Here is a 13,779-nt window from a genome sequence, read left to right on the forward strand (position 1 = left end):
GTAGGTTAAGTGACTTCAGCTCAGGTCATGATCTCACAGGTTCTAGAGTTTGAGCCCCCGCACCGGGCTCTCTGCTGTCAGCGCAGAGCCCATTTTGGATCCTCTGTCTCCCCCTCTCTCTGTCCCTCCACTGCTTGCTCTCTCTCAAAAATAAATAAACATTAAAAAAAAAAAGACTAAAAGACACCCCCGTATTTTATTTACTTATTTTTTTAAACTATGGCTCTTTATTTTCAAGTGGACAATTCAGAGGAAGTCATCAGTAGCTTTTGTTTAATGCAAAAAGAAGAAGAAGGAGAAGTAGAAGAAGGAGGAGGAGGAGGAGAAGGAGAAGGGAGAGGAAGGGAAGGAGAAGGAGGAGGAGGAGGAGAAGAAGAAGGAGGAGGAGGAGGGGGAGGAGAAAAGGAGAAGGAGAAGGAGAAAAAACCCACCAAAATAGAGAGAAATTTTGGGTTTAAAGGAAACCTGAGTATCTCTAAGAGCCTGGTTGAAGGATTCACATTTTTAGAAGGGAAATACAGGGGCGCCTGGGTGGCTCTGTTGGTTGAGCGTCCGACTTCAGCTCAGGTCACGATCTCGCGGTCCGCGAGTTCGAGCCCCGCGTCAGGCTCTGGGCTGATGGCTCTGGACTGATGGCTCTGGGCTGATGGCTCTGGGCTGATGGCTCGAAGCCTGGAGCCTGGAGCCTGCTTCCGATTCTGTGTCTCCCTCTCTCTCTGCCCCTCCCCCGTTCATGCTGTGTCTCTCTCTGTCTCAAAAATAAACGTTAAAAAAAAAAAAATATTAGAAGGGAAATACAGTGCAGGTTTCTCCAGAGAGCAGGGTTGTTTTTTTTTTTTTTTAAGTTTATTTTGAGAGAGAGAGAGAGAGAGAGAGAGCATGTGCACGAGAGAGAATCCCAAGCAGGCTCCCCACTGTCAGCACAGAGCCCCACATGGGGCTAAAACTCACAAACTAGGAGATCATGACCTGAGTGGAAATCAAGAGCCCGGTGCTTAACCGACTGAGCCACGCAGGCACCCCTCTTCAGAGAGCAGTTTTTAAAGAAGTTGGGGATGGGTGTTATGTTTTAAGGCTAGCTTGGGGAACTTACTTCCCAGGCTTAATTTAGGGAAGGTGTCAAAGTGCTAGGTATAGGGTGATGGGACACTGGTCACAGCCCAGGATTGTGGAACAGAACTTGCTGTCACACAGTGCAAGGTAACAGAGAGTGACACAACAAAAAATGTAATCAAGATTGCCAACCAACATTTTGGTAGGCATTCATCATGTAGGTCCAGAGGTGCCCCCAACTGTCAGTCAGTGGTACGGCCTGTAGCAATTCCCCCAAAGTCTTGATGCTCTTGTGGAGAGAAGCCAGCATTCTTTTTGTTTCTCTTGGGGTTTTAAAGGTCCATTTCTTCCTGAGCCACAGTGAGGCCGCACATAGCCCAAGGGGCTCACGGGCAGCCAAGCCCTTCAGGAAGTTGTGAAAGGCTTCCCCCCTGCGTGGCTGGTACTCCAGATGCCTTAGACCTTGCCTGGGTTAGGTACCTAGGCTGTTACTAGCACAGAGGTGTCCAATTCAGCCAGTCACTCAGCCTTCCTGATCATGCTCCTCCACCGATGCCCTTGGAGACTTTTAGTGGGCACTGGTGGGAGGGCAGGACCACGCCACCGTACCTTCCTTGTCTCACGCCGCTGACCAGTACTGATGGGATAGCTCAGGCAGCTCTTGAAGTTCAGCTGGTAGTTTGTTCTCTGAACATTTGGTCTGGTGGAGGCACAGGATATCTGGGGCTTCTTCCTTTACCCAGTCTCAACCTTTCTTCTTAATCCAGACTTGAAGCCCACCCACATTCCAGGTGCAGATCTTGAACGTGTCCGATTTGCCACTGGGCAAGGTTTTCCCATCTGTGGGGATGGGGGTCCTCGTATACACTCCCCCTCTCCTGCTGCCTTTTTTCCATTTTCCTTTGCTCCTGCCTTACTCTTCTTGACTTCTGGCTCAGTCTTGGGCTCTTTCCCATCTTCTGCCACAGTTGGATTTTCCCCATGCTTCAGCAACACTGTAACGAATGCCCTTCTGAACCTGCACCTCGCTGCCCACCAGAGCAGTATTTTTACCCCGTTACGTTCTCGGATCCCAGCCTGGCTTGTCCTCTAAAAGACAACCCCATATTCTAGAAATTACAACTATTTGTCGTAGTTTAAGATTCTGCAGCACGGCTTACACAGGGCATCAGATATATCATCAGTGCAGAATCAGACTTCTGCTTTTTGTTTCTGGTCTCATCTTAACACCCAAACTGCGAGTCACTTTGATTCTTATGAAGTAGCAATGCTTCATAAACATAAAAACAAATTATTTACTGATTTCTTCATATTCATCCCTTAATATTGTTATCTGGATTTTGCTCTTACTTATAAATGTTTGTGGGTTTTTCAGGTTGTTTGAAATGAATGAAGTCATTGTAAAACTATAATGCTGGCTTATATTGGCTGGCTAATACTTTATATAAAAGAAGTCTACCTCATCTCCCTCTCTTAAAGACAAATATTTGTCTGAAATAATTATTAACAGGTGTGAAGATATAAAAGAAGCTAGAAAATACTTCACAATCAATACATCTTTGAGACAGCCAATCACTTGTTACTCACATTGCTTTTTAAACTCCAGCATTCAATGGAAGGAAAGAATGAAACTGTTTTTTGTTTTGTTTTGTTTTATCTTCCTGTTTTGGAAGACTTAAAGAATTATTTGTTTTTTCACTTTTGATTGAATTTTGGCACTTTTTGGTTGAATGTTTGTAATTTCTGGAGATCATGCCTGTTTCCTTCCAGAACCAGAATTGTGGATTACAAAATGTTAGAGTTGAAAGGGACTCTGCAGATGATCTAGCCCAATCCTTTCATTTCACAGTTAAGGAGTCACCTTGCTTGGCATTTCTTCACTTTGGTGCAGGTGAAGGCGTCACCAAAACCAACATTGCCTGCTTTGACATTTCCAACTGTAAGTCAGACCATCCCTTGGTTGGGGAGAATAAACAAAACAGGGATGAAAACAAGTTTATGATGCCATCAATCCAGCTGTTGGATTGTTCTTCCCCCAAATAATTTCAAGCAAGTTGCAGACTTAAATTTTTGAACTGTATTCATTTATTCCCCTGAATAAAGATAGCTGATAATTTGTTTACTAAACTGTCTTTGATTCTCTGTTAGATGATCAAGTCAAACGTTAACACCCCATAGAGCCTAAGAGCCTATTATGGCAGTGAACTAGCGCCCTCTAGCACATTTCTGAGTCACCACTGCTAAAAAAAATCTTTTATAAAATCTAACTGTAAAACCAAAATGACCTAAGTACTGTGCTGGGTTCTTTCCACTATCTCACTTCAATTCTCACAAAAATTGTATGATCAATGGAGACAGCCAAGTAAGAGAGGCAGCTAATATGTGGTGAGAGCTCCCTCAGGAGTGAGAAGAGCGCTGGACAGGCAATGACTGACTTTGCTCAGTGACACAGTGATGAATACGAAGAGGCCCTGGCCCTCTGGGAGCTCCCAGGTTAGTAGGGGAGACAGAATTCTGGAAAGGATTGCTGCAGTAGGCACCGTAAGGACTGTTGCAGACTTATTTATTTATTTAATAGTGTGGAGCAAGGAAACAGAACCACTAGCTCCACTTGGGGGTCTTAAGGATAGCCTCAATGAAAACATGACATTGGACGAAGTATTAAAGGAGGAGAGTTGTTTGCCAGGTGAAGAACAGAGAAACGGCATTCCAAGTAGCAAGCAGAGCTAATGAAAAGACACAACTGAGGAACACTGTGATAAGTCAGTGCAGGTAATGTAGGGGGCAGCGCTGTGGGAAACTGGGGTGCAAGGGATGGAGGGGACAGAGGTGTCTGGAACAGGCCTGGGAAGAGATTCCATATAGCTGGGAATACAGAACTTGTCCTCTTGACAATGGGAATATTGAGGATATTCAACCAGAAAATAATGTGACTGTATTTCTTTCTTTTTCTGCCTGATAAGTTAAGAAAACATAAGCCACAGTCAGAAAACTAGTAAAACAAATATACTGTATAAAGCATAGTTATAAAGCAAATACTTCTGTGCCCCTCACCCTGGTATAGAAATAGAACTTTGTGAACACTCCCCCTTCTTTCTATCCCAGTCATAATCCCGTTCAAGCCCCAAAGACAGTAATCATTGTGTCTGTGATTCTTCCTCAACACTTTCTTTTTCTTTACTGTTTCATGACTTTTATAAACATCCTCAGAAAATAAAATTTTATTTTAACTGTTTGTGAACTTTTTATAAATGGAGTCATACTTAAATTTTTCTTTGTGTTTGATTTTTCTTGCTCAACATAATGTTTTTTTAAAAATATTTTTTGTTAATATTTACTTCTTGAGAGGGGGGAGGAGGGGCAGAGAGAGAGAGAGGGAGACACAGAACCTGAAGCAATCTCCAGGCTCTGAGCTGTCAGCACAGAGGCAGACATGGGGCTTGAACTCACGATCTGCAAGATCATGACCTGAACTGAACTCAGATGTTTAACTGACTGAGCCACCCAGACAGCCCAACAACATAATGTTTTTAACATGCATCCTTGTTGGTTGTCGCTGTGTCAGCGTTTATTTATTTACACTGCTGTATAGCATTCTCCTGTTCGAATATTTTGCAATTTCTCCTGTGTGACGCTGTTGGATACTTATTGACTTTTTTTAAACCAGTTTTTTCCTAATACAAACAATACTGCTATGAGCTTTTGTACTTTGTACTTTTCACATGTGCACAACAGTTTCTCCAGCCTAAATCAGATTTCTTTCAGGAAGCTAACTCTGTCTGATAGGACCGTGTGGCATCAGCTAGAGTGGAGTGAGGGAATAAGGGCCTGGTCCACTTTCAGTGAGGGTGGAGAAGAGGTCCAATATGAGGGACGGTCCTGGGGCAGCACCGAGCTGCACAGGAAATGGAGTGGCACTTACAGGTGACCCTCAGTTTTCCAGCTTGAAAGACTGGTATCCTTAAGTGACATCAGAATTCTGGAGGAAAAGTAAGTTTTGGGGGAAAATGAGTTCTATTTTGGGTTTGAGATGATTGCTGGACATAAGCAAAAATGTCTGCTATAGGAAATCAGAAATACCCATAGAGAACTTAGGAAAGGGGAGGACTGGAGATGGGGATTTGGCAATGGTAACATACAGTTGGTTGTCAAAGCCATGGGAAAAGAGAGTAACAAGTAATTGACAGCACGTTCTGAGCATTTACCATGTGGCTGGCACTAGTCTGAGAACGTTACATGTATCTCAAGAAACAACAAGTGTTGGTGAGGATGTGGAGAAAAAGAAACCCTTGTGCACATTGGTGGGAATGCAAACTGGTACAGCCACTGTGGAAAGCAGTATGGAGTTTCCTCAAAAATTTAAAAATAGGACTACACTGTGATCCAGTAATCACGCTACTAAGTATTTACCCAAAGAATATGAAAACCTAATTTGAAAGGATACATACACCCCTATGTTTATTGCAGCATTATTTACCATAACCAAATTATGGAAGTGGCCCGAGTGTCCACTGATAGATGAATGGATAAAGAAGAGGTGATATATTTATATACAATAGAATATATATTATTCAGCCATAAAAAAAAGAATGAAATCTTGCCATTTGCAATGACATGGATGGAGTTAAAGAGTATTATACTAAGAGAAATAAGTCAGTCAGAGAAAGACAAATACCCTATGATTTCACTCATGAAATTTAAGAAACAAAACAAATGAACAAAGGAAAAAGGGAGAGAGACAAACCGAGAAACAGACTTAGTTTTTAAAAAATGTTTATTTATTTTTGAGACAGAGAGAGACTGTGAGGGGGGTAGGAGGGGCAGAGAGAGAGGGAGACAGAGAATCCCAAGCAGGCTCTGTGCTGTCAGCGCAGAGCCCAATGTGGGACCTGAATTCACGAGTCATGAGATCATGACCTGAGCTAAAACCAAGAGTGAGACACTTAATCAACTGAGCCACCCAGGTACCCCAAGAAACAGACCCTTAACTATAGGGAACAAACAGATGGTTACCAGATGGGAGGTGGGTGGGGAGATGAGTGAAATAGGTGATGAGGATTAAGAGTACCCTTATCACGATAAGTATTGAGTAGTGTATAGAATTACTAAATTACTGTGTCATACAACTGAAACTAATAGAACACTGTATGTTAACTACACTGGAATTAAAATTAAAAACTTAGTAAAATTCAAAACAAGAATGTTACTTATATCAGCCCATGTAATCTTCACAACAACCCAAGGAGGCACATAATACTATTATTTTCATTTCACAGATGAAAGAACTGAGGCACACAGAGGCCAATAACTTGCCCCAGGTCACACATCTAGCTAGTGGTGCACCAAAAGGAGATTATTCGGGAAGTGTATGTGGAAAGGATTGAATTCTAGTGACTACCAATATTAATGATTGGAGGAGGAGCCTGGGAAGGACACTTAGATGGACAGCCACCAAGTTAGGAGGAGAACCAGAAGAGTGTCATTAGTAGCCAAACTTTAATTAACTTAATAAGGTAAGTCAGGTGCCCGGCACTACCGGAGAAGGTCAGGTAGAGTGCCAAAGTGGAGTCACAGTCAAACTTGAGACTTAGTGTCCACAAAACCTATTCATGCTTGGCTCATTGCTCCCAAGAAAGGAAGTGAAACCTCTTTAAGGAATCAAATAATAAAATATAGACAAATTGTTATTTACCTTTGGTTGCTGTCTACAGCTAACGTAAAAAGAAAAATCTCTCCCTTAAGAAATACAGCTATGTGTGGTATGGGAAGGTGGTGGAGAAATGGGGCCGGTTGTGGGGAAGATGAGAGCTTTACACCAGACAAGTCTGCTGAGTAAACAGGCTGAGCTGGGCAGGAAGGAGGAAGTTGTGGGGGAGTCACTATTCTGTCAGCGCCTGTGGCTCCACCCCGACCCCCCACTGTGCTTGGTGACTCTGACAAAAGTGGGTGGGAGTGGGTGTCCAGATGGCCCTTCAGCTGTACCTGGAACCTGTCCTATGGCCCTGTTGTCTCCTTGGTGTTGCCCTGTTTCTCCCTGGATACGTTTACCTATTGTTTATCACAAGGTTGGCAATTCAAGAGGCTCAGACAGACGTGATCTCTGTAGAAGGGTTCAAGTTCCGAGCTGAGCAAAGTACACATGGTGCTGAGTCTGCAGTAAGAGAAGAGAAAAATCCAAGTCTGCTTCCCATTCATTCATTCATTCATTCATCCATTGATTCACTCCTTATACCCACAGATATTTACTGAACACCTATAATGTCCTGGGTACTGTGCTAAGACTTGTGTAACCAAAGAGGAGTTAGATCTCGCTGTCACGAAACCTATAATCTAGTTGGGGAGATGGAAAAAATCGTAAGCAGCAAATAAAAGATGATAAAACTGTCATATGTAATAAGATTCAGGGGTGGATGGGGGAATTTAGAAAAACTGATCGTGTAACGCACGGTAGACCTCACGCATTCATGTTTGTGCAGTTCTGTTCACCTTTAAGGCACAGGAGAGGACCATACTCCCCCTTTCCCTTGCAGTTTGGTGGAGCCTTATGACCAGTTTGGACCAAATATTGGTATCTGACGTGGGGCACTTCCATGATAAAAATCATTTGTCATCGTCCTCACTATCTGCCCCATTGTTCCCCTGTCTTCCCAAACCCAAACAGAAGAGGATGAAATAAGGGAGGCATTTTTCTTTTTTACTTCAGCTGTAGACAACAACCAAAAGGAAATAACTTTTTCTATGTCTTATTGTTAGATTGCTTGAAAAAGTTTCACTTCCCTTCCTAAAATTGGTGGTGTTAGTTTAGCAAGCCAGTGGTGAACAGCATAGAAGCTGATAATGGAGGCTAGTGAGGCCACAGTTCTTATTTGGTTGCTGATAAAATGAACTTCTGCATTAATTTGGAAAGATTATTTATATATATATATATATATATATATATATATATATATAGCTAAAGAAAATGTGGCTCTAGGAGAAAAAATTAGAAAACAATGTTTCTAGTGTGTGTTGATTGCTGCTGGCTACATTTTGGTAAGACTTTATGACCTTAAGAAAGAACTGGTTGATTTGTAAGAAGAAATAACAAGGAATAGAAATATTTCAGAAAAATGAGGACTTGCAAAACCGGAAAACCTGACAGGTTTTAGACGCCAAACTCAAAGAGAGAATTTGGGGAAGGCTTGGAAGACCAAGTCCATTAAAATAAACTCATGGAAAGGCCAAATTAAGTGTGGCTTCTACACCTATTGGCAATACCTCTCAATAAGTTCAGAACTTTGGCGCAAAGATAAAATTAAGGTATTCAATTGGCAAAGAGCCACAGAAAGATCAAAATAAAGGTGTAGCTTTCCCACAGAAAACTATAGTCTCATGTTTACTCAGAGTACCTGTACTGGCAAGAGATAAAGACAGGTATGTACAAATTAGTGGGGGCAGAGGGAAGAAGAGAGAGAATGGGGCAAGAAAGCAAAAGCATATAGTATATCTGAGAACTATGTTTTGAAAAGAACTGTAACAGTATTGGCAAGCATATTTTACTGAAATCAGAGACAAGAAGCTTACTAAGTAATTTGGGGAGACATTTACAGTCAAAGGAATCATAAACCCAACTGGACTTGTGGTCTTCCAACATTGTACAAGTAGCACATGAACTAAGAACACTAGTCTGCTCCCAGAAGAGCATATACTCATTGAGTATGTGGCCAAGGACAGTAACATAAGAAGACTCTCCAGAGGGTAGAGTCGAGATTCAAGGAACATTTTTCAACAGCCTTGGTTCGGGTAGAGGCCTTTCTGGTATTTGCCCAGAAACATAAGAGGTCAATCAGTGCCTGCTTCTGGCTTCCATTTTTCCCTTTCAGAATGGAGTATTTCTCGTTTTGGCCCTGTTCCTCCACTCTACATTGTCTGTGGAGGGACAGATTAATCTATTACTGTGAGTTCATGGGTCTGTAGCCCAAGAGGGGCCACATGAAGACCTAATGTAGAGACTACCATGCACTACCCAAACTCTGGACTGTGAGCTCCATGTTTGGACTTCTGCTTTTTTGTTCTTTGTGTTTTTATTGGGGGGGGGGGGGGGGTGGTTAGAAGGGGTGGAAAGAAGGTTAGTGAGTTCTGGAGTGGGAAGAGGAGTGAAACAAGAGAGTAGCCTATAGTAGAACTAATGATCATTCCTTTCCTTCTGGCAAATGGAAAGATTACATGTACTTGTCCCCGTACAGTAAAGTGAACCACAAGAATTCACTGAAGTATTTAATAGCTATTGGGAGATCCCCACCCCCCAGGAGCTAGGGATCTTTCTGGAGCCTCTTTTATAAGAGCACTAATCCTACTCTTAAAAACTCTCATGACTTAAACACCTCAGAATGGCCCTACTTACTAATACCATCACTTTTGGGGGTTAGGGTTTCAATGTATGAATTTTGGGGGACATATTCTGATCACATCACTGTCTATAATGAACAGGACGAAGGAACAGAAAATGTCTTGGAGACAGGATATTATGGTATTACCCAAATTTCCCAAGATGCAAATGCTGCCTAGTAGAAGAATGTAGACACAGAGAAGATGATCTATATGTTCATCATTGAAAAGCAATCCCTAAAGAGGAGAGAGTTGCTTCCTAAAGGAGCAGAGTATGCAGCTCCCAGAGCTGGAGCAAGGAGAGTGTGGGGTTCCTGGGAAGAAGCCAAGACTCCATCTAGAAGACAGTGGTGTCCCTCCAACCTGGTTTTCTAGTATCCCTGAAGATTATCTGTCAGTGTGTACAGATGAGAAGCCATTTCAATTCAGTAATGAATTCCCAGAGTGCTTTCTAATATCTGCCCCAACTTCCTCCTCCTTCCATGGAAAGAGAGTAGTGCTTTAATGGTATTTCTTTTCTTACTGTTCTTGCAACTTGATAATAGCCCCCCAGGAAAGAGATCCTGGGATAAATTGGAATTCTTTTTACTAGGAATCACTTCTCTTTCCTTAAATCTGTTGCTCAGTTAGGAGCAGTCCCCAGCCTCCATTAAACAATATCTTAACTCACCAAACACTATTCGTTTTCTGGATTCTCCCCCGTACATACGTGGTTTTTAAGGAAGCTAGAGCAAAACAGGTAGCTCCTGGAAACCCAGGAAAAACTTGTCTGGATCAACATTTAAAAGAAGCAATAGTGGTTTCTAAACTGCTGGAAGCTGAACTCCCTATTGCCCTTCAAAAGCTCCACAATCTAAACTCTCACCCACCTCCTTTCTTTACCACCTGGCTTTCCTCTCTGCCTTGTTTCTGTGACAGTAATGGATACATAGGAGACTCTACAGAGTAGAGGAAGCCCTCTCTGAAGGAGACAGATGGGTCTTTCCATCTTGTTTCCCTCAGAATTTGGACAAATGTCACCCAATCCCAACCTTTCCACTTGATCTTTTCCTCTTCGCCTCCTGCTGCTTTTTGCCACCTTCCAGTTCTCAAACACTCAGTTTCTTTATCTTCTATATTCTTCAAAAGCAGTCAGTTTCTCGCTATGATTTATTACTTTTGCCAAGGAGAGGTGAATGATTGGCATCCAGGCTCAGGGAGCAACCCTTGATAAAAGCCCTGTGTACAGAGAAGGAAGGACAAAGAAGAGCCTGTGAAAAAGCCTCTTTCCAGACTTGTTCCTCAGAGATTCTCCATTAGATCAAGACATTTCATGTTAGTGTTTTTTAATTGTAGAAGAAACATATGCATGTTTTAAAAAAGGCAAACAGTGAAGAAAGATATCCAACCAATCTCTCTCCCTGCATTCATTCCCAACCCTCTCCATTACTTCTCAGAGGTAAACATTTGACAGTATTTTTTTAATGTTTATTTATTTTTGAGAGAGAGAGAGAGATGTGGGGAGGGGCAGAGAGAGAGGGGGACAGAGGGTCTGAAGCGAGCTCTGTGCTGATCGCCCAGAGCCTCATGTGAGGCTCAAACCCACGAACCGTGAGATCATGACCTGAGCCCCAGTCAGATGCTTAACCAACTGAGGCATCAAGGCATCCCTTGACAGTATTTTTTTAATCTTGCAGAATAGCGTACACATCTGAAAGGGACATATATACATTTTCTTTTTCTTTCCTTTTTTTACACAAATGTATGACAGGCAGAATTTTGGTTTACCTTTCCCAATTAACATGTCAACTCTGCCTTTTCACCATACTAGCACATACAGATCTACCTCAATCATGTGCACTTACTTGGTATTCCATTTGCATACATGTGAGTGTTTTCAATATGTGGCATATTTCATGTGACTTATTTTTTATCTTATCTATCTTATTATTTTTAAGTAATCTCTATACCCAATGTGGGGCTTAAACTCATGACCCTCAGATCAAGAGTAGCATGCCAGCCAGGTGCCCCTCATGTGATATATTCTTTTAGGAAAGACCTTCCACAACACTTTTTAAGTTCTCCGTTAACGTAAATTTTTTTGAGACTTTGCGATAATGTTATTTATAATTTGAAGAAACCCAAGTTTCCTCCTATTAAATTACTTTTCTTCTTTATTCTTGTCCTTTAATCTTATTTGCGATTCACCATTATTATCTTTGGAAATCCAAACCTTTGATCATAGTTTGCAAACTGGTAAACCAAATCGGCATGGCAGGGGAACTGAGGCTTGGGATGAAGCAAAGTGTAAGTAAGTGGCCATTGACAATGAAACTCTAGCACACATTAAAATCACCTGTGAAATAATTTGAGTCAAAGGAAAAACATAATTTAATTTACCAAAATCCTTAATAGACATAGGTTCTAAGAACCACGGCGGGAAAACTAGAACTTTTAATAGACTTACGGTGTTAGATGGTGACGATGACGATGACAACAGTGGTCCCAACAAAGACTGGCCACATCTAGGTCCTCAGGGTTAAAATAATCATCTTTTGTAAAAAAAAAAAAAAAAGTATTCTTAGTGTGTGAATCAGTGAATATTTAAAATTTTGTGAATATTTAAAATTTTGTAACAGGTTTAGAAAATTCATGCTAAGAAAAAGAGAATCTGTAAAAAGGTTACTTGAAACGTCATGGGACTGCCATTTAACAAACGACATCCTGTGTCTGGGGAAGGGTATGATCTTTCCCTCCTTCTGCTTTAAACTTCCACTGGAAGAACTTTTATAAACATTCAAAAATCTTCAGATAATATCAGGTTAAGATTTTCAAATACATAACATAAATAATAAATCCATAAGTTACGGCGCACAGAAAGGTAGTCTCTGAGATTGTCAGATTTTTCTAAATTTACTTGTTATTTTTGGCATCTAAAGTTTTGTCTTGTACATGGTAGATACTTAAAATACAGACAAATTTTGATTCGACTTTACTTTCGTGGGCGGGTCTTGGGGCCAGGATCAACACATTGCTAGAATCCAGCAGTCATATTGCAAGCAGGGTCACACCAGTAGTCTGAGTTCTCAGGAAGACTACAGAGAATAATGTTTGTGAACTAGCTCACTCGAAGACAACTAGAAGGGACTTTTCCATTCAGTGTGAAATTCTTTCAGGAGTTTCTTTTCCTGTCTCTTCCATGAAATTTTTTGTGGTTTCTGAAACCCATTCCTGACAGTGGTAATGAAAGTGCTGAGAAAGAAAGTATGACAGTTAAAACAAGACAAAACAAACCCCATAACCATTGGTTTTCCAACATGCTTACCATGAGAATCTCTCATGCATTTTTTTAAAAGCTAAAGTAAATTGGTGTTAAATTACAGATTTTCCAAAGTGTAAAGGTCTTTCAAATATTATTTAGTCTACTCTCAAGAGAAAATTCTTGAATCCTCTCCACACCATTAGGATGTTACTCTATTTCCACTAAACACTGAACTTCTCAGCAATACTTTCTCCAAACGGAACTGGGTATAAAGGGCTGAACCATCTTCAATAGACTCAGAACTAGAACCACCCGCTGCTCCAGAGATGGCAGGGATAGATATCAGGGTACTAGACTCATCTGCTGGTTCTGGGAGAAAATTCAGACTGGCAGGCAGAACCCAGACTCACAATTACGGTAACCTGTAATAAGTGCAGAGTTGGGGAGTACGGTGGTGGCAACCCCAGGAGGTAGTGTTTGGAGACACAAGCTGATAGGATAATCGGTCAGGAAGCAGCTCAGTCTGTAATGAGTTTCAGGGGCAGGGTTCTCAACCACATACTCTGGTCTATAAAGCCCGTAAACAACCATTCACCTGCACCTCTGCCCTCAAAATGTGCCAACTTCCTTTTCACCTTTAATGTCCCATCACTCTGGCTTTCTTTCCAACCACAGAATGCCAAGATCCCTTGAACCCCAGAGCCTTGGTCATTCAGATGGACCCTTAAATGTCCTCCCGTTACAAAGGCTTTTTCAGGAGACTCTCTACTACATGATTCCATTTTAATTATTTGCATACCCTTGAGACTTTCCTCCTCTATCTATCTCCTCACGAATATAAGCTCAATGAAAGGAGGGTATCTATTTGTGTTATTCCTTGTGGTACCCAATAATACCAGGCACTTTTATAAGTTCCTATCATATCATGGGGGCTTATTACACATTTTAGATGAGCGACCGAATGAACAAATGAACAAATAAACTGTTAATAAACAAATTAGACAGATAGGGGACTGGCAAAATGAAAGTTTCCATAACTAAAAAGATATGAAACCAAATCCTTGACTAAATAACAGGAGCTAGGGAGATGAGGAAGGCTGTCACCAGATGCGAAAGTC

The 13,779-nt window shown here is 41.5% G+C and overlaps 1 long non-coding RNA gene and 1 pseudogene across 1 annotated transcript; both read right to left on the reverse strand.

The window, feature by feature from the left end:
- Positions 1 to 893: 893 nt before the first annotated feature.
- LOC125939130 (DNA-(apurinic or apyrimidinic site) endonuclease-like) lies at positions 894 to 2,370 on the reverse strand (annotated as a pseudogene).
- Positions 2,371 to 5,815: 3,445 nt separating this feature from the next.
- On the reverse strand, positions 5,816 to 12,003 carry LOC125938834 (uncharacterized). Its single transcript, XR_007462831.1, has 3 exons — positions 11,867 to 12,003; positions 10,452 to 10,638; positions 5,816 to 7,204 (listed from the first exon to the last, which is right to left on the reverse strand). It is a non-coding gene; the product is annotated as an uncharacterized LOC125938834 (long non-coding RNA).
- Positions 12,004 to 13,779: the final 1,776 nt, after the last annotated feature.

Source organism: Panthera uncia (genome assembly GCF_023721935.1).
Source record: "Panthera uncia isolate 11264 chromosome B2 unlocalized genomic scaffold, Puncia_PCG_1.0 HiC_scaffold_24, whole genome shotgun sequence".
NCBI lineage: Eukaryota > Metazoa > Chordata > Mammalia > Carnivora > Felidae > Panthera > Panthera uncia.